Below are 22,186 nucleotides of genomic sequence, written 5' to 3'. Positions count from 1 at the left end.
TTCCACTGCATTTTTAATATGCTACCAAAATATAAAATAATTTCAATTCATATGTTTACAGAAAAAGAAAAATCCATATAAATGCATGTCAAAAATGAATGTAATACTAAATTGTAATATCTTACTATGTTGAAAAAATATTCTGCTTTAACAATCTTATATTTTTATCAATACAATCCAACTTTTTTTAGGCACTAATAGTCCAAATATCTATTATTCTAGTGCTTCCATGGTTCAAAAACTCTCTAACACCACTTTTCATCATCCCTCAATAATAATTCCATTTAGACACGGGAGTTTCTTTGCCACTTGTTTCAAAAACCCACAAAACTCAAAATCATATACCAATAAATCTTCTGCTTGAACAAACTTTGTGTTCAATATAAATCCTCAAATGCGATAACCAAATAACTTTCCAAGAATTAACTTTCCACTAAAATCTAGAACAATTCTGAACTTCTTATGACATATGTCATCCTATTTCCAAATTAACTTTTCCAAGAATTTTTCATTTTGCCATTTTCATAGGTCTGTTCCAATACATAGTCCTCCATCCACAACACTGCATGAATTTTTTTCCTTTCATTTTTCAGTGTCATTCCTTGCACCCTAAAGGGCCTAAACTACACAACATCTAATTATCTTCTCATTTCATTCTTCAAGGAAAAACTTTCAAAAACTTAGAGCAAATATCTTTGTCCAATCATCTTGATAATTCATCTACTCGTCAAACAAAGAACTCTATAGAAAAAACTTTGAAGTTTAATCTCACTGTTTAATCCAAAAGTCCTTTATCCAAACAAAGTATCTTATCCTTCCTTCAATACACAACCATAAAACTCAACAAATTCAAAATATTGTAATACAATCCAACTTTTCCCAAGCACCAATACAAGTCCTTTATCCTGAAGTATCTTTCACCTTCCTTCAATAAATAACCATAAAACTCAACAATCCAAAATGGTCTTGCAATGTGCATCTTTTCCTCTGTAGAGACTAAGGTCGGAGAGAATCCAATGTTCTATATTCTCATTATTAAAGTCTATATATATAGACAAATATACAAGGTTGACCTAATGCTATAAGGAGAAGGTAAATGACAAATTAATATTAATACAAGAATATAAAATATACTAATCTATATACTCTAACACTCCCCCTCAAGTTGGTGCTCAAGTTGGTGCATATATGTTAATCATGCCCAACTTGTTAGACAAATAATCTATTCAACTTGTGTTTTGTGATTTTTTTTTATATCATTGGGATCACTTCAGAAGTTACAATTGAATTCTTCTCGGCCATAATATACAAACAAACTTATTTGAACAAAACGACAAAACCAGACCAAACCAAATCTAACCAAAACTGGTATAAATCAGCCAAACCGAATCGAAATGTGACGAACCAGACCGAACCGAACTTGAATCGGATGAACCAAACCACTTGAAACCAAACCGGTTGAACTGGACCACTTGAACCGGATCAGGTGTTTTCTGAAACCAGAAACCCTAAGTGCTACCCCACGACAACCCGAGGGGTGAAGGCGACGCGTGGCGACTGGCGGTGACGGCATTTGGCGGCGAGATGAAACCCACGAACAACAATCGGAAAACAGCTGGCAAATCAGCAAACGGCAGCGGTCAGCAGCAGCGGCGGTGATCGGCGGCGGTGATTTGTGTTGGATAGCAATGAACAAAACCCTAAGACACAAAACCCTAATGGACACAAAACCCTAATGGGCATCAAAACCCTAACGGGCATCAAAACCCTAACGGGCATCAAAACCCGAACAGGCACAAAACCCCTAACGGGCATCAAAACCCCTAACGGGCATCAAAACCCTAATGGGCATCAAAACTCTAACGGGCACAAAACCCTAATGGGCAAAAAACCTAGAGCTCTGATACCATGTAGAGACTAAGGTTTGAGAGAATCCAATGTTCTATATTCTCATTATTAAAGTCTATATATATAGACAAATATACAAGGTTGACCTAATCTTATAAGAAGAAGGTAAATGACAAATTAATATTAATACAAGAATATAAAATATACTAATCTATATACACTAACATCCTCTTTTAAGTAGATAATCTATAATGTTGTCTTCTCATTTCAATCTTCAAGGCAAATTGTCAGAATTTAAGACATAATCATCTTATTCCTAAAATAACTTTTCCAAGAATTTTTCACTATTGTCCTTTACCCCACCATAAATATGTCATGTTCAAGGCAAATTATTAGCAATTATAAGAAACTATCTTCATCCTATTATCTTAATACTTGCGTCCATTTTGCTAATCTTTACAACCTTTTATCCTCATTGTTCCAAACGCAAACCTTAATTCATGGTAGCTTAATCATTATCTCCAATCCAAATAACAAAAAATTATCATCCACCTCTTTAGAACAAAAGTTGAACTCCAATCTCATTCTTTTTTCCAGAACTCCTTCATCCTAATAGAGTATCTTTCTCCCTCGTTAAATACATAACCATAAAACTTAATAAATCCAAAATATTGTACTTTATTAGTCTTATTCCCAATTCAATCTAACTTCCCCAAGAACCCCAATATCTTTTATTGTAGTGCATCAATTTGTAGAACTTCCCTCAACCACGAATTGTCGTCCCTCAATTGTTCCACTTGGATTTACAAGTTTCTCCACTGGTTGTCCAAAACATGTACAACTAAAAACCATACAGCATTAAAAACTTGCCACAACGACGACCAGATCGAAGTGATTCATAAATATCTTAACTTTCCACATAATTCTAGAACATTTCCAAACTTCTTATTAAATATGTCATCTTATGAGTACACATATCTTTCTCCTTTAAAAGAATGTCCTTTATCCATCCATATTGACCAAAACAATCCAACCAAAACCGCTTATATCCTCTATTCAAGTGCTTCCATTGGTTAAAATTCCCTAAAACCTCTTTTCATTATCCCTCGATTGTTCCTTTTTGACTTACAAGCTTTCCAATACTCGTCCAAAATTTTGTATAACAAAAAATCATATACTAGTAGATCTCAAATTTGAACAAACTATGTTTCTAAGAAAGATCTTCAACTTCAATGACCATATTGAAATGATTCATATTTGTCTTAACTTTCCCCGTAACCTTCCAAGCTTCTCATGGCATATGTTATTATACTCCAAAAGCAACTTCTCCAAGAATCTCTTTCTTTGCTCTTAATTTGTCTAATTTAATATACTCCTTCCACCACATTCCTCCTTTAAGACAAAATGTCGCAATTATGAGGAAGTGTTCGTACAATCACTATAGTAGTTCATCCACTCTTATACTCTTCTAGTTAGAGAGAGAGAGAGAGAGACAGATCTTATAAAAAAAGTTTCGGTCTTTCTCCCTCCTGTACCAAATCATACAACTTAAAAATCCAAAATATCGTCTTTATCCATGTGATTAACCATTATAATCCAACTTTCCTCTGGGAACAATAGATGTAATATCTTTTATTCTAGTGCTTTCATTGTTTAAGATTCCCTTGAACCTCATTTTCATCATCCCTCAATTGCCCTTTAAACTTGTGAATTTCTCCACCACTTGAACAAAATTTTGTAAAATTAGAAATAATATACTAATGAATCTTCTATTCGAACGAACTTAAGTAAAATCCTAAACTATACTAACTAAATGGGAGTGATTAACATTTGTCTTTGACTTTTCCCACCAAAATATAATATTATCGAGCTTCTTATAGCACATGTCATTTTATTCCAAAATCAACTTCTCCAACAATTCTCCGTTCTACAATTTAAATTTTCCAATTCCAGTACACAGTCCTCCTAAGTCCTACCATAATACATGTACTTCCTTTAACTTAAAGTACATTATCTTAAATTTTAAGAAAGTATCTTTGTGTAGTCATCTTATAACTTCACCCACTTTGCAAATCTTTATAACCCCTTTTCCTCAAAGTCTATGAATCGAACCTTAATACTTGGTAGCTCCATCATTTTGTATAATCCAAATAACAAAAATTACTATCTTCTTCACCACTGCCATTCTTGTAACTTGCCCTTGTGGCCTTTTGAATGACCTCTAAACGTCATCCCTCAACTATTACTTCTACATATCAAGTAGCTTATACCTAGAAGATCACTAGTTTTATAATTTCTCCACCACTTGTCCACAAGCTAATAAAACTCCAAATAACATGTCATATTTAAATTCTTGCCACATGATTGACCTTCCTTTTACCTTGATGCACTACCATTATTTGATCTTCTAGTTCCTTAAACAATCTTTCTACCTTCTTAAAACCACAAATGGCTTGTCGACACCTACTATAGATCACTTTTTCATAATTCCTCACTATTGTCCTTTATCCAACCTTAAATATAGAATAAAAAACTCAACAAATCCAAACTATTGCCCTTTATCTTCTTATTGACCAATACAATCAAACTTTTCTCTAGCACCAATTACCTTATCATGTCTTCACACAAATCTAGAACATTTCCAAACTTTTGAGTCAATATGTCACCTTATTCCTAAAATAACTTTTCCAAGAATTTTTAACTATTGTCCTTTACCCCACACCTTAATGTATAATGTCCAAGGCAAATTATTAGCAATTATAAGAAAGTATATTCATCCTATTATCTTAATACTTCATCCATTATAAGAATTTAACTTTTCCATGTATCTTCATCCACAAGCTAATAAAACTCCAAATCATATTTAAATTCTTGCCACATGATTGACCTTCCTTTTACCTTGATGCACTACCATTATTTGATCTTCTAGTTCCTTAAACAATCTTTCTACCTTCTTAAAACCACAAATGGCTTGTCGACACCTACTATAGATCAGTTTTTCATAATTCCTCACTATTGTCCTTTATCCAACCTTAAATATAGAATAAAAAACTCAACAAATCCAAACTATTGCCCTTTATCTTCTTATTGACCAATACAATCAAACTTTTCTCTAGCACCAATTACCTTATCATGTCTTCACACAAATCTAGAACATTTCCAAACTTTTGAGTCAATATGTCACCTTATTCCTAAAATAACTTTTCCAAGAATTTTTCACTATTGTCCTTTACCCCACACCTTAATGTATAATGTCCAAGGCAAATTATTAGCAATTATAAGAAAGTATATTCATCCTATTATCTTAATACTTCATCCATTATAAGAATTTAACTTTTCCATGTATCTTCATCCACAAGCTAATAAAACTCCAAATAACATGTCATATTTAAATTCTTGCCACATGATCGACTTTCCTTTTACCTTGATGCACTACCATTATTTGATCTTCTAGTTCCTTAAACAATCTTTCTACCTTCTTAAAACCATAAATGGCTTGTCGACACCTACTATAGATCACTTTTTCATAAATCCTCACTATTGTCCTTTATCCAACCTTAAATATAGAATAAAAAACTCAACAAATCCAAACTATTGCCCTTTATCTTCTTATTGACCAATACAATCAAACTTTTCTCTAGCACCAATTACCTTATCATGTCTTCACACAAATCTAGACATTTCCAAACTTTTGAGTCAATATGTCACCTTATTCCTAAAATAACTTTTCCAAGAATTTTTCACTATTGTCCTTTACCCCACACCTTAATGTATAATGTCCAAGGCAAATTATTAGCAATTATAAGAAAGTATATTCATCATATTATCTTAATACTTCATCCATTATAAGAATTTAACTTTTCCATGTATCTTCATCCACAAGCTAATAAAACTCCAAATAACATGTCATATTTAAATTCTTGCCACATGATTGACTTTCCTTTTACCTTGATGCACTACCATTATTTGATCTTCTAGTTCCTTAAACAATCTTTCTACCTTCTTAAAACCACAAATGGCTTGTCGGCACCTACTATAGATCACTTTTTCATAAATCCTCACTATTGTCCTTTATCCAACCTTAAATATAGAATAAAAAACTCAACAAATCCAAACTATTGCCCTTTATCTTCTTATTGACCAATACAATCAAACTTTTCTCTAGCACCAATTACCTTATCATGTATTCACACAAATCTAGAACATTTCCAAACTTTTGAGTCAATATGTCACCTTATTCCTAAAATAACTTTTCCAAGAATTTTTCACTATTGTCCTTTACCCCACACCTTAATGTATAATGTCCAAGGCAAATTATTAGCAATTATAAGAAAGTATATTCATCCTATTATCTTAATACTTCATCCATTATAAGAATTTAACTTTTCCATGTATCTTCATCCACAAGCTAATAAAACTCCAAATCATATTTAAATTCTTGCCACATGATTGACCTTCCTTTTACCTTGATGCACTACCATTATTTGATCTTCTAGTTCCTTAAACAATCTTTCTACCTTCTTAAAACCACAAATGGCTTGTCGACACCTACTATAGATCACTTTTTCATAATTCCTCACTATTGTCCTTTATCCAACCTTAAATAAAGAATAAAAAACTCAACAAATCCAAACTATTGACCTTTATCTTCTTATTGACCAATACAATCAAACTTTTCTCTAGCACCAATTACCTTATCATGTCTTCACACAAAGCTAGAACATTTCCAAACTTTTGAGTCAATATGTCACCTTATTCCTAAAATAACTTTTCCAAGAATTTTTCACTATTGTCCTTTACCCCACACCTTAATGTATAATGTTCAATGCAAATTATTAGCAATTATAAGAAAGTATATTCATCCTATTATCTTAATACTTCATCCATTATAAGAATTTAACTTTTCCATGTATCTTCATCCACAAGCTAATAAAACTCCAAATCATATTTAAATTCTTGCCACATGATTGACCTTCCTTTTACCTTGATGCACTACCATTATTTGATCTTCTAGTTCCTTAAACAATCTTTCTACCTTCTTAAAACCACAAATGGCTTGTCGACACCTACTATAGATCAGTTTTTCATAATTCCTCACTATTGTCCTTTATCCAACCTTAAATATAGAATAAAAAACTCAACAAATCCAAACTATTGCCCTTTATCTTCTTATTGACCAATACAATCAAACTTTTCTCTAGCACCAATTACCTTATCATGTCTTCACACAAATCTAGAACATTTCCAAACTTTTGAGTCAATATGTCACCTTATTCCTAAAATAACTTTTCCAAGAATTTTTCACTATTGTCCTTTACCCCACACCTTAATGTATAATGTTCAAGGCAAATTATTAGCAATTATAAGAAAGTATCTTCATCCTATTATCTTAATACTCCGTCCACTTTGCTAATCTTTACGACCTTTTATCCTTATTGTTCCAAAAGCAAACCTTAACTATGGTACCTTAATCATTATCTCCAATCCAAATAACAAAAAATTATTATCCACCTCTTTAGAACAAAAGTTGAAGTCCAATCTCATTCTTTTTCCCAGAACTCCTCCATCCTAATAGAGTATCTTTCTCCCTCATTAAATACATAACCATAAAACTTAATAAATCCAAAATATTGTACTTTATTAGTCTTATTCCCAATTCAATCTAACTTCCCCAAGAACCCCAATATCTTTTATTGTAGTGCATCAATTTATAGAACTTCCCTCAACCATGAATTGTCGTCTCTCAATTGTTCCACTTGGACTCACGACTTTCTCCACTGATTGTCCAAAACATGTACAACGAAAAACCATACACCATTAAAAAATTGCCACAACGACGACCAGATCGAAGTTATTCATAAATATCTTAACTTTCCACATAATTCTAGAACATTTCCAAACTTCTTATTAAATATGTCATCTTATGCCCTAATTAACTTTTCTAGGAATTCTTCACTTTTCATTTTAATATGTCTGTTCTAATGCATAGTCGTCCATCCACAAGACTACAAATATCTTTTTCCTCAAGTACATAATGCTAATATATTCTCATTTAATTCTTGAAGCCAACCAATAGCAATCCGAAAAGTATCTTTGTCAAATCATCCCTAATACTTCATCCACTTTCTCATCTTTATAAACCTTTTCCATCACAAGCCCAAAACAAAATCTTATTTCTTGGTAGCTCAATCGATATCCTCAGACAAAAATTCTTATCCACTTCTCAAAAAAAAAAATGAATTCTTAAGACAAGAAATTGAAGTCTTGTATCATTCTTTAATCCAAAATTCTTTTACCCTAAATAGGTATCTTTCTCCCTCCTTAAATACATGGCCATAAAACTCAACAAATCCAAACTATTGTCCTTTATCCATCTTATTGACCAATAGAATCAAACTTTTCTCTAGCACCAATTACACTAACATCTTTTATTCTAATGCTTCCATTCATTACAATTCTCTCAAATTTCTTTTCGTCATGTTTCAATTCTTCCTTTTAGACTTAGTCTCTCCACCACTTATCCAAAAACATGTAAAACTCAAAACCATATACTAATAGATCTCCAATTTGAGCAAACTATATGGCCAAGAAAAATCCACAACTATAAAAATCAAATGAAATGACTAAAATATCCCTCAACTTTCCACATAAACCTAGAACATTTCCAAATTTCTTTATGCCATCTTATTCCAAAATAAACTTTTCAAAGAATTCTAAGTCTTCAGTTTTAATATATTTATTCCAATGCCTAGTCCTCCATCCTTGCTAGACTTCAATTTTAATATATTCATTCCAATGCATAGTCCTCAATCCACACTACAAGTATCTTTTTCCTCTATAAAATACATAATCTCGAATGTTGTCTTCTCATTTCAATCTTCGGGGCAAATTATTAGCAATTCTAAGAAAGTATCTTCATCTTATTATCTTAATAATACTCCATCCATACTAGCCCTTACAACCCCTTTTTCCCACTGACAAAAAATAAACCTTAATTCATGGTAGCTCAATCATTATTTCCAATCCTATAACAAAAATTCTCATCCAAAACAGGAACACTTTAAAATAAAAGTTGAAGTCCAATCTCATTCTTTTTCTAAAAATTCCTTTATCCCAACAAAGTGTCTTTCTCTCTCCTCAAATACATAACCATAAAACTCAAAAAATAAAAAATATTGTACTTATTAAATCTTATTTACCATTAGGTTCGATACAATCCAACTTCACCAATAGATCTAATATCTTTTATTCTAGTGCTTTCTTAATTGAAAATTCCCTCAAGCCACGTCTCAAAATCCTAATTGTTTCTTTTAGACTTATTTTCTACCACTTGTCAAACTGAAAATCATATAACAACCCTCTCCAATTTGAAAAACTTTGTATCCAATAAAAATCCTTTACTATTAAGACCAACGGGAAGTGTGTCACAAATGTCTTTAACTTCCATACAAATCTATAACATTTCCAAGCTTCTTATTCCCAAACCTATTTTCAAGGAATTCTTCACCTTTTTGTTTTAATATGTAGTTCTTTGCTTTAAGTTCTTTATTTTTCTTTGTATTTTTCTTTTAAATACTTTTCGTTTCACTCTTTGAAGAGTTTGTATATGTGAACAATTTCTTGTTCCTTTTCATTTCATCGATGAAAGTTAGTATCTTGTTAAAAAATAAAATAAAACTCAATAAATCCAAATGATTGTCTTGTATCCATCTCTTATTTACTAGTAGAATCAAACTTTTCTCCAGCACCAATTACCCTAGTCTTTAATTCTAGAGCTTCTATTCTTTAAAATTCCATCAAACCTCTTTTCGTCATCCCTCACTTGTTCGTTTTAGACTTATGAATCTCTCCATCACTTGTCCAAAAACCTTGCAAAGCTCAACCATATACCAACAAATATCCAATTATAACACATTTCGTGCCTAAGAAAAATTCACTACTACACCAAATGGAAGTGATTCACAAATACTTTAACTTTACACACAAGCCTCAAAACATTTTCAAACTTCTTGTTCCAAACCTTTTTTCCAACAATTCTTCACTTTTTCATTTTAATATGTCTATTCCAATACATAGTCCACCCATATAGAGACTACGAATACACTTTCCTCTTTGAATAATCTCTAATGTATTCTTCTAAATTAATTCTTCAAGGCAAACTACCAATGAGAAGTATCTTTGTCCAATCCTTAATACTTCATCTATTTTGCGAATCTTTACAACCCCTTTTCCACATTGGCCCCAAAACAGACTTATTATTTTGGTACCACAACTATTATCTCCAACCAAGTAAAGAAAGTTTTTATCCAATTCTCAAGACAAGTCTAGTCTCATTCTTAAATGCAAATTCCTATATCCTAACAAGTATCTTTCTCCATCCTTAAATGCATAACCATAAAACTCAATAAATCCAAATTATTGTCTTTTATCCATTGACCAATACAATCTAACTTTTCTTTAGCACCTACCCCAATATCTTTTATTCTAGAACTTGCATTCTTTAAAATTCCATCAAACCTCTTTTCATCATCCCTCACTTGGTTCATTTTAGATTTATGAATCTCTCTACCAGTTGTCCAAAACCTTGTAAAACTCAACCATATACCAATAGATCTCCAATTAGAACACACTTTGTGCTCAATAAAAATCGACAACTACAAAAACAAAATGGACAATTCACAAATACTTTACTTTCTGCACAAACCTTGAACATTTCCAAACTTCTTTATGTCATCTCATCTGAAACTAAACTTTTCAAAGAATTCTTCAGTTTTTGAACTTAATAGGTCTATTCCAAAGCATAGTCTTCCATCCATCACACTACATGCATTTTTTCCTTTTATGTACACCATTTCTAATGTTATCTTCTTACTCCAATCTTCAAGGCAAATTTTCAGTAATTCTAAGAAAGTATTTGTGTCTTATTATCTTAATAATTCTTGGTAGCTTATTCATTATTATCTCCAATCCAAATAACGAAAATTTTTCTTTCATCTCTTTGGGAAAAATAAAAAAGTAGAAATCCAATCTCATTCTTTTCCCCAAAATTCCTTTATCCTGACAATGTAATTTTCTTCCTCCTTAAATACATAACCATGAAACTCAACAAATCCTAACCTTTTACCTGTCTTCTTTACCAATACAACCTTCTCTAGCACCAATTATTCTAGTCCTTCCATTGTTTCAACTCCCTTAAAAATATAATTATCAATGAAACTTATTGACAATTATAAGAAAGTATCTCTATCCCATCATCTTAATACATCACCCACTTTGTAAAACTTTACAACCTTTTTTCCTCACTTGTCCCAAAATAAACCATATATTTCGTAGCTCAATCATTATCTCCGATTATCTCCAATCCAAACAATGACCAGAACTCTTTAGACAAAAAATTGAATTCTAGTTTCATACATTAATCCAAAATCCCTTTATCCTAACAAAGTATCTTTCTTCCTCGTTAAATACATAACAATTGAACTCAAAAAATCCAAAAGATTCACCTTCATCCATTTTGTTAACCAATACAATTCAACAATTCCCTGCCACCAATAGCCCAACTATCTTTTATTATGGTGCTTCCATTATTTTGACTCCCTCAAACATCTTGTTATCAAAGAAAACTTATTGACAATTCTAAGAAAGTATCTTCGTTCCGTCATCTTAAGACACTCTATCCACTTTGCAAATCCTTTTTTCATAAGAAACTTAACTTTCAAATCCTTACAATTCTTTTTCCTCACTTGTCCCAAAATAAACCATATATATTATTTGGTAGCTCAATCATAACCTACCATCCAAAGAATGACAAGAACTCTTTAAACAAAAAATTGAATTCTAGTCTCATCCATCCAAAATCCTTTTATCCTAACAAAGTATCTTCCTTCCTCCTTAAATACATAACAATTAAACTCAAAAAATCCAAAAGATTCTCCTTTATCCATTTTGTTAACCAATACAATCCAACTATTCCCTCCGACCAATTAGCCCTAATGTTTTTTTTATTCTGGTGCTTCAATTGTTTCCCTCAAACATTTTATTATCAAGGAGACTTATTGGTAATTCAAAGAAAGTATTTTCGTCCCATCATCTTTAACACTATATCCACTTTGCAAGACTTTACAACCATTTTTCCTCACTTGTCCCAAAATAAACCTTATCATTTCGTAGCTCAATTGTTATCTCCAATCCAAAGAACGACAAGAGCTCTTTAAACGACAAATTGAATTCCAGTCTCATACTTAATCCAAAATCCCTTCATCCTAGCAAAGTATCTTCCTTCCTCCTTAAATACATAACAATTCAATTTTTTGTTTAAAGAGCTCCTATATCTTTAATTCAAGTGCTTCCATTGAAAGTGATTCTCAAACATCCAAACTTATTCAAGAATTTTTCACTTTTGTATTTTATTATCATCTATTCCAATACATAGTTTTCCATTGGACTACACATATCTTTCTCCTTTAAAAGAATGTCCTTTATCCATCCATATTGACCAAAACAATCCAACCAAAACCGCTTATATCCTCTATTCAAGTGCTTCCATTGGTTAAAATTCCCTAAAACCTCTTTTCATTATCCCTCGATTGTTCCTTTTTGACTTACAAGCTTTCCAATACTCGTCCAAAATTTTGTATAACAAAAAATCATATACTAGTAGATCTCAAATTTGAACAAACTATGTTTCTAAGAAAGATCTTCAACTTCAATGACCATATGGAAATGATTCATATTTGTCTTAACTTTCCCCGTAAACATCCAAGCTTCTCATGGCATATGTTATTATATTCCAAAAGTAACTTCTCCAAGAATTTCTCTATCTTTGCTCTTAATTTGTCTAATTTAATACAGACTCCTTCCACCACATTCCTCCTTTAAGACAAAATGTCGCGATTATGAGGAAGTGTTCGTCCAATCACTATAGTAGTTCATCCACACTTTGCTGATTTTTACAACCCTTTCTCCTCCCTCACCCGGGGCCAAAATCAAACCTTAATACTTGGCAACTCATTCATTAATTCAAAACAAAATAACAAAAAACTCTTATACTCTTCTAGTTAGAAAAAAAAAAAAAGAGGGAGAGAGAGAGAGAGAGAAATCTTATGAAAAAAGTTTCGGTCTCATCTCATCTCATTCTTTAGTCCAAAAATTTTTTATTCCCAACAATGTATCTTTCTCCCTCCAGTACCCAAACATACAACTTAAAAATCCAAAATGTCGTCTTTATCCATGTGATTAACCATTATAATCCAACTTTCCTCTGGGAACAATAGATGTAATATCTTTTATTCTAGTGCTTCCATTGTTTAAGATTCCCTTAGAACCTCATTTTCATCATCCCTCAATTGCCCTTTTAAACTTGTGAATTTCTCCACCACTTGAACAAAATTTTGTAAAATTAGAAATAATATACTAATGAATCTTCTATTCGAACGAACTTAAGTAAAATCCTCAACTATACTAACTAAATGGGAGTGATTAACATTTGTCTTTGACTTTTCCCACCAAAATATAATATTATCGAGCTTCTTATAGCACATGTCATTTTATTCCAAAATCAACTTCTCCAACAATTCTCCGTTCTACAATTTAAATTTTCCTATTCCAGTACACAGTCCTCCTAAGTCCTACCATAATACATGTACTTCCTTTAACTTAAAGTACATTATCTTTAATTTTAAGAAAGTATCTTTGTGTAGTCATCTTATTACTTCACCCACTTTGCAAATCTTTATAACCCCTTTTCCTCAAAGTCTATGAATCGAACCTTAATACTTGGTAGCTCCATCATTTTGTATAATCCAAATAACAAAAATTACTATCTTCTTCACCACTGCCATTCTTGTAACTTGCCCTTGTGGCCTTTTGAATGACCTCTAAACGTCATCCCTCAACTATTACTTCTACATATCAAGTAGCTTATACCTAGAAGATCACTAGTTTTATAATTTCTCCACCACTTGTCCACAAGCTAATAAAACTCTAAATAACATGTCATATTTAAATTATTGCCCACATGATTGACCTTCTTTTTACCTTGATGCACTCCCATTATTTGATCTTCCAGCTCCTTAAATAATCTTTCTACCTTCTTAAAACCACAAATGGCTTGTCGGCACCTACTATAGATCACTTTTTCAATAATTCGTCGTTATTGTCCTTTATCCCATCTTAAATATAGAATAAAAAACTCAACAAATCCAAACTATTGCCCTTTATCTTCTTAATGACCAACACAATCAAACTTTTCTCTAGCACCAATTACCTTATCAGGTCTTCACACAAATCAAGAACATATCCAAACTTTTGCGTCAATATGATCTTATTCCTAAAATAACTTTTCCAAGAATATTTCACTATTGTCCTTTATCTCACACCTTAATATATAATGTTCAAGGCAAATTATTAGCAATTATAAGAAAGTATATTCATCCTATTATCTTAATACTTCATCCATTATAAGAATTTAACTTTTCCATGTATCTTCATCCACAAGCTAATAAAACTCCAAATAACATGTCATATTTAAATTCTTGCCACATGATTGACCTTCCTTTTACCTTGATGCACTACCATTATTTGATCTTCTAGTTCCTTAAACAATCTTTCTACCTTCTTAAAACCACAAATGGCTTGTCGACACCTACTATAGATCAGTTTTTCATAATTCCTCACTATTGTCCTTTATCCAACCTTAAATATAGAATAAAAAACTCAACAAATCCAAACTATTGCCCTTTATCTTCTTATTGACCAATACAATCAAACTTTTCTCTAGCACCAATTACCTTATCATGTCTTCACACAAATCTAGAACATTTCCAAACTTTTGAGTCAATATGTCACCTTATTCCTAAAATAACTTTTCCAAGAATTTTTCACTATTGTCCTTTACCCCATACCTTAATGTATAATGTTCAAGGCAAATTATTAGCAATTATAAGAAAGTATCTTCATCCTATTATCTTAATACTCCGTCCACTTTGCTAATCTTTACGACCTTTTATCCTCATTGTTCCAAAAGCAAACCTTAACTATGGTACCTTAATCATTATCTCCAATCCAAATAACAAAAAATTATTATCCACCTCTTTAGAACAAAAGTTGAAGTCCAATCTCATTCTTTTTCCCAGAACTCCTCCATCCTAATAGAGTATCTTTCTCCCTCATTAAATACATAACCATAAAACTTAATAAATCCAAAATATTGTACTTTATTAGTCTTATTCCCAATTCAATCTAACTTCCCCAAGAACCCCAATATCTTTTATTGTAGTGCATCAATTTTTAGGACTTCCCTCAACCACGAATTGTTGTCCCTCAATTGTTCCACTTGGACTTACGACTTTCTCCACTGGTTGTCCAAAACATGTACAACTAAAAACCATACACCATTAAAAATTTGCCACAACGCGACCAGATCGAAGTGATTCATAAATATCTTAACTTTCCACATAATATGTCATCTTATGCCCTATTAACTTTTCTAGGAATTATTCACTTGTCCTTTGAATATGTATGTTCTGATGCATAGTCCCTCCAAGACTAGAGATATCTTTTTCCTCAAAGTACATAATGTCTAATATATTCTCATTTAATTATTCAAGCCAACCAATAGCGAGTCAAAAAGTATCTTTGTCAAATCATCCTAATACTTCATCCACTTTCTCATCTTTATAACCTTTTCCATCACAAGCCCAAAACAAAATCGTATTCCTTGGTAGCTCAATCGGTATCCTCGGACGAAAATTCTTATCCACTTCTCAAAAAAAGGAATTCTTAAGACAAGAAGTTGAAGTCTAGTATCATTCTTTAATCCAAAATTCTTTTACCCTAATATTTCTCCCTCCTTAAATTCATGACCATAAAACTCAACAAATCCAAACTATTTGTCCTTTATCCATCTTATTGGCAAATAGAATCAAATTTTTCTCTAGCACCAATTACACTAACATCTTTTATTCAATCGCTTCCATTCATTACAATTCTCTCAAATTTCTTTTCGTCATCTTTCAATTCTTCCTTTAGACTTATAAGTCTCTCCACCACTTATCCAAAAACATGTGAAACTCAAAACGATATACTAATAGATCTCCAATTTGAGCAAACTACATGGCCAATAAAAATCCACAACTATGAAAATCAAATGAAATGACTAAAAAATTCCTCAACTTTCCACATAAACCTAGAATATTTCCAAATTTCTTTATGTCATCTTATTCCAAAATAAACTTTTCAAAGAATTTTAAAATTTTGTATCCACAACTATAAAGCTTTGTATCCAATAAAAATCCTTTATTACAAAGTCCAATCGGAAGTGTTTCACAAATGTCTTTAACTTCCATAAAAATCTAAAACATTTCCAAACTTCTTATTCCCAAACCTATTTTCAAGGAATTCTTCACCTTTTTGTTTTAATATGTCTATTCCGATACATAGTCCATCCATCAAGAGACTACACATATATTTTTTTCTCGTGGAATACATAATCTCTAATGTATTCTTCTAAATTAATTCTCCAAGGCAAACCGCAATGAGAAAGTATCTTTGTCCAATCCTCAATACTTCCTCCATTTTGTGAATCTTTACAACCCTTTTTTCCTCATTGGCTCCAAAATAGACCTTACTATTTGGTAGCTCAGTTATTAGCTCCAACCAAATAAGGAAAGTTTTTATCCAAATTCTCAAGAAAATAACTCTGAAGTCAAAACATTGAAGTCTAGTCTCATTCTTAAATCCAAATTCCTATATCTAACAAAGTATCGTTCTCCTCCCCTTGAATACATAACCATAAAACTCAATAAATCCTTTATAATCCAAATTCTTATTTTTCATTATTGTCTATCTTATTTACCAATACAATCAAACTTTTCTCCGTCACCAATTACCCTAATATGTTTTATTTTAGAGCTTCCATTCTTTAAAATTCCATCAAACCTCTTTTCATCATCCCTCACTTGTTCGTTTTAGACTTATGAAGGAATTGTCCATTCCATAAGACAATTCCGGATATTTTGAGAAATTCGAATTCTCATCTCTTTCTTTCAACCATTCAAAGAAAATATCCACTTTTCAAGACTTTACAACCCTTTTTCCTCACTTGTCCCAAAATAAACCTTATCATTAAGTAGCTCCATCATTATATCCAATCCAAAGAACAACGGAGCTCTTTAAACAACAAATTGAATTCTAGTCTCATACTTTAATCCAGAATCCCTTCATCCTAACAAAGTATCTTCCTTCCTCCTTATAAATACATAACAATTAAATTCAACAAATCCAAAAGATTCTCCTTTATCCATTTTATTTACCAATACAATCCAACTATTCCTTGCCACCAATAGCCCTAATGTCTTTTATTTTGGTGCTTCCATTGTTTCAACTTTCTCAAACATCTTATCATCAAAGAAATTTATTAGAATTCTAAGAAAGTATCTTCGTCCCATCATCTTAATACTCTATCCAATTTGCAAATCTATACCAACCCTTTTCCTCACTTGTCCCAAAATAAACTTTCATATTTGGTAGCTCAATCATTATCTCCAATCTAAAGAATGACAAGAGCTCTTAAGGCAAAAAATTGAATTCTAGTTTCACACATTAATCCAAAATCCCTTTATCCTAACAAAGTATCTTTTGTCCTCATTAAATACATAACAATTCAACTCAAAAAATCCAAAATATTTTCCTTCATCCATTTTGTTGACCAATACAATCCAACTACTCCCTGCCACCAATAGCCCAAATATCTTGTATCATGGTGCTTTCATTATTTCAACTCCCTCAAACATCTTATTATCAAGGAAACTTATTGACAATTCTAAGAAAGTACCTTCGTCCTATCATCTTAATACTCTATCCACTTGGAAAATCTTTTTTCCATAAAAAACTTAACTTTCAAATCTTTACAATTCTTTTTCCTCACTTGTCCCAAAATAGACCTTATATTTGGCAGCTCAACCATTGTTTACAATCAAAAGAATGACAAGAACTCTTCAAACCAAAAATTGAATTCTAGTCTCATAATTTCATCCAAAATCTCTTTTCCTAACAAAGTATCTTCCTTCCTCCTTAAATACATAACAATTAAACTCAACAAATCCAAAAGATTCTCGTTTATCCATTTTGTTGACCAATACAATCCAATGATTCCCTGCTACCAATAGCCCTTATGTCTTTTATTGCGGTGCTTCCATTGTTTCAACTCCCTCAAACATTTTATTATCAAGGAAACTTATTGGCAATTCAAAGTCGTCCCATCATCTTTAACACTGTATCCACTTTGAATTCTATTCTCATACTTTAATCCAAAATCCCTTTATCCTAGAAAAGTATCTTCCTTCCTCCTTAAATAATAACAATTCAATTTGTTTTTTAAAGAGCTCTTGTATCTTCTATTCAAGTGCTTCCATTGAAAGTGATTCTCAAACATCTTAACTTTACTTTCAAATATCTTAACTTTTCACACAAATCTAGATTATTTCTAAACTTCTTATGGCATACCTAGAAGGTCGCTAGTTTTATTATTTCTCCACCACTTGTCCACAAGCTAATAAAACTCCAAATAACATGTCATATTTAAATTATTGCCGCATGATTGACCTTCCTTTTACCTTGATGCACTCCCATTATTTGATCTTCCATTTCCTTAAATAATCTTTCTACCTTCTTAGAACCACAAATGGCTTGTCAGCACCTACTGTAGCCTCCAATTTATTTGCGAAATCCCTTTGTCCCATAGAACAAAAACTCCTAAATTCCTCATATATGTTTGGATCAGTTAGTTTCTAATGGGAAAAAATTAGGGTTCAATGCTCTATTTCAAACTACCCAAAAACAGTAATAAATCCAAAGATATTACTTATGAACCTCTCTCAGGTTTAACATTCATAATAGTTAGTTATTAATCTTTATTGTAATTTAATCTTTTAACCTCTAAATTAAAAATAAATAAATCTGTAGCAGTACAAAAAGCATTAAAAAAAAATACAATAAAGATTAAACCTATAAAGGCTAACAGGTCAAATAAAAATGATAATGTTCAGGTCAAAAAAAAAAACCTATAATGGCTAAAAACAAATACCAGCAAATTTAAAACAAAAATTGAAATATTTATAAAGATTCTGTTGTGTGGGAACCTCACCTTATTAGGACTACAACAATGTCAAAAATATACTTCAAGTGAGAATTAGGTCGCACACATGTTGGAATCCTTGACAGAAAGCAACTAGAATTGCCTACATAAAAGGAATGAATTATAATGGATTGAAGGAATTATAAATATTTCAATCAACGTGTCTCGAAGGATTAAACAAAATTTAAATTGGTAAAGTGTCCTTTTCGAAAATACCATAGAAATTTTGAAAATGATATTAATCATTTCCATATTGATAATAGTATTGATAATATTATTATGAAAAACCAAATCGTATTTATGGGATATTGTGATTCTTTTTTTCAAAATATAAGATGATTTAACTTTTGAAAAATAATTATTACAAGCCCAAGAGGTCTTTTCATGGTTGATTCAAATTGGATTCATGGGTTGATTGGATTATCAAAATGAGATGACAAGTTGAAGGAGAACAAAAACGAAATCGTCTTGATGTTTTATTTAGTCTCAAATCATATGATTAATTCATGACTAATGAAATAAGAAGCATCAACCATGCAAATTGTTTACATTAAAATATAGTGAAAAAGTTAAATAATTAATTTTAAGTTCTTACTAATAATTTCTCTGATTTCTAATCTCTTCTTTGGAAAAATTAAATCTATACAAAGCTTCACATTTTCATAAGAGTAGTCTCCTTTTTTTCAATTTTAGCAAGACTGCAAAAATGTTTTTACGATGTAAAGAAGAAAGACATTCGAGCCAACAAGTAATTTTTAAAAAAAATATGAAAACATAATCCAATAGAGCATAAAGGATTAAGTTCAAATTTTAATTAGTATTAGAGTAAATGATACAGCTCTCAGCTGAACCTTATAATTTTATAATTTATATAACTACAAGATGAAGGACAGGGCACAAAAAATGTGCATGAAGCAAACTTAATTACCTTTGCAGCTTTTCTGCTCTCCAATCTCTGTTTGAAGGTCTAACAATTTTTGAGTAGCTGCAATCAAAAGTATTAATTTAGAGTTAAAAATTAGTACATACGATTGGTTCTCTCAAATTAAGTTCACAAAGACAAATACCCACCAATAATTGAGTGACTAGTGGTCACCAAACTACCCTCAACAATGTCAACCCTATCATGAATTACCTGCACATTATTTTTTATGCAAAATTCATATAAATTCACAACATAGAATATTGTGAAATATCATCAATAACTAGTTAAAACAGATTGACAATTATGCAATTATTAACAAATACCCTAGAATAATGGGGAGATCTCAACAGTGATCTAGATCTATGATCTCTCGAGTGACAATTGAATGTTAAAAAGTTGAAGATCTCCACCTACTGGAACATCTAATAAGTGATCTGATTTTGACCTCGCTCTAGCGAAGGAAGGTGACCTGCAAAGAAGGAGGTGGAAAAATCAAAATTACGCTTATTGGAATGGATCAAATGACATATACCAATAACAAAAGAGCAAGGGCATAAAACTTTATGAGCATTTTCCCTTCTATTAAAAAAAAGTTCGGGAAAAGAAAAAGGAATATAAAATTCAAATGAAAGTAATGGAGTCCATATAAACGATTAAGTTCACCTAAGCCGTCAACATTTAACTATTGACTCTTGAATTTGGTAAAGAACCTTAAGGGTTCTATCTTATTCTATTTCAATTACTATGAATGAGAAATCAGTCATTTTCAGAAATCTTTTCTGCCCGAACTTCATACCGTATTTTGCTTGAAAGAAACAGGATGGTAGGAATCTTTTCACATTGAGAAATTAACTCAATAAACGACCAGGTCCCACATCTCTGCCAATCCATCTCAATCCAACCTCCAATTCATCACCCAAATTCAGAAAGAAAATCCTCCTCTGCATCCTCCTCTGTTGTGAACCAAAAATAACACCTTCCGTCCATGCATCCTGGTAATTCACATCAAAACACAGTCCATAAAATTATAATTACCAATCGAGGAATTAACATTAACATCATCTAATAAAATTGCAGAAACGTACATTACATGACACGTGACGAACTCCGTTGTTACACACGATACCACCAGTGCCCCTATGCCAAGAGCCAAGAAAGCCGTGTCTTCCAAACTCCCCACCTGCCATGTTTCACATTCATAATGTTCATAAAATTCGAAAAGAAAAGGAAGAGTGCCTGCTTGATAATAAACCCCCTAATTCGTTTTCACAACCACGAAAAACAAAAAGCCATCAATGTAAATTTAACAGGCAAAAAAATAACCCTAATTGACCTCAGAAGTTCTCAGTTAACCCCGAAATAAACACACAGAAGAAAAGGAGAAAATAAAACAGATAGATAAGGAATCACTGAAGAATGCGCTGATTAAGATGGGAAATAAGAAAAAATTAATGGCATTGGAGCGGAAAACCAACAAAGGAGAAACAATCGGAAAACCATCAGATCGGACCCTTGAAGTTCCAATCGAATCCCAGAACAATAAAAGGCTGAAACAGAGTTGTATTACCTCTACATTTTCATCAACGAGACGAGAAGCCGTCTTCCAGTTCTGCGCTGCGCTTTCTCTTCGCCTGGTCCGATCTAGGGTTTGCAAGGTCGCAACGAACCACTCAAAAGGGCAGAGGCCGCTGGCGCGAAAGTTGATGTTGACGGAAGGCTCTGAAGAAGAAGAAGAAGAGAGCGCAAGTGAGGAATAAAATATAGCCAGAGGCCGTTACGGTGGACAGCGAATGACAGCCTGTCATCCGGTGGAAACCCGCGGCCGGCGAGACAGGTGGCGGTCACGCTTCTGACTGAGAGTCTGAGTGATGGCGGGAAACAGAGCGCGCCTGTGTAGTGAAGATTGTTCAACTAAGAAATGGACCGTTGAAGACGAGCGTCTGACGATACTGACGTAACGGCTAATTAACTTGTTGATTTCGTGACGTTGATCCGTGATCCTTCAATTAATTCCATTTTAAAAAACGATACCTCTTTTTTGTTTCTTATTTTCTTATTATTTTTCTTTTTACAAATGAAAAAAGATCTAATAATAATTACTTTTTTTACGTATTAAAACGAAAAAGAAAACTTTTTTTTTTCTTTCGATGGAAAATATCAATGACATATTTTAGTTTTTTTAGTGATATAAACAAATATATATATAATATATCAAATAAAAATTTCTTAATAATTTTCAAAATATAAAATAATAAAATATTCTTAATAAATCTCCCAAC

At 31.9% G+C, this 22,186-nt stretch overlaps 1 long non-coding RNA gene across 2 annotated transcripts; it reads right to left on the bottom strand.

Annotated features, from left to right (window-relative positions):
* Positions 1–27: 27 nt before the first annotated feature.
* LOC148213465 (uncharacterized) lies at positions 28–21,826 on the bottom strand. Of its 2 annotated transcripts, none has more exons than XR_015792120.1 (8): positions 21,475–21,826; positions 20,993–21,087; positions 20,704–20,899; positions 20,231–20,376; positions 20,054–20,117; positions 19,911–19,967; positions 18,992–19,085; positions 28–1,715 (listed from the first exon to the last, which is right to left on the bottom strand). It is a non-coding gene; the product is annotated as an uncharacterized LOC148213465 (long non-coding RNA). The 2 variants fall into 2 exon arrangements; XR_015792121.1 differs by having other exon boundaries at positions 28–1,615.
* Positions 21,827–22,186: the final 360 nt, after the last annotated feature.

This window comes from Momordica charantia (assembly GCF_013281855.1).
Source record: "Momordica charantia cultivar OHB3-1 chromosome 1 unlocalized genomic scaffold, Mcharantia_2.0 BLBB01000001.1, whole genome shotgun sequence".
NCBI lineage: Eukaryota > Viridiplantae > Streptophyta > Magnoliopsida > Cucurbitales > Cucurbitaceae > Momordica > Momordica charantia.
Note: the sequence above shows the minus strand (reverse complement) of the source record. Positions and strands in the feature narration are given on the sequence as shown.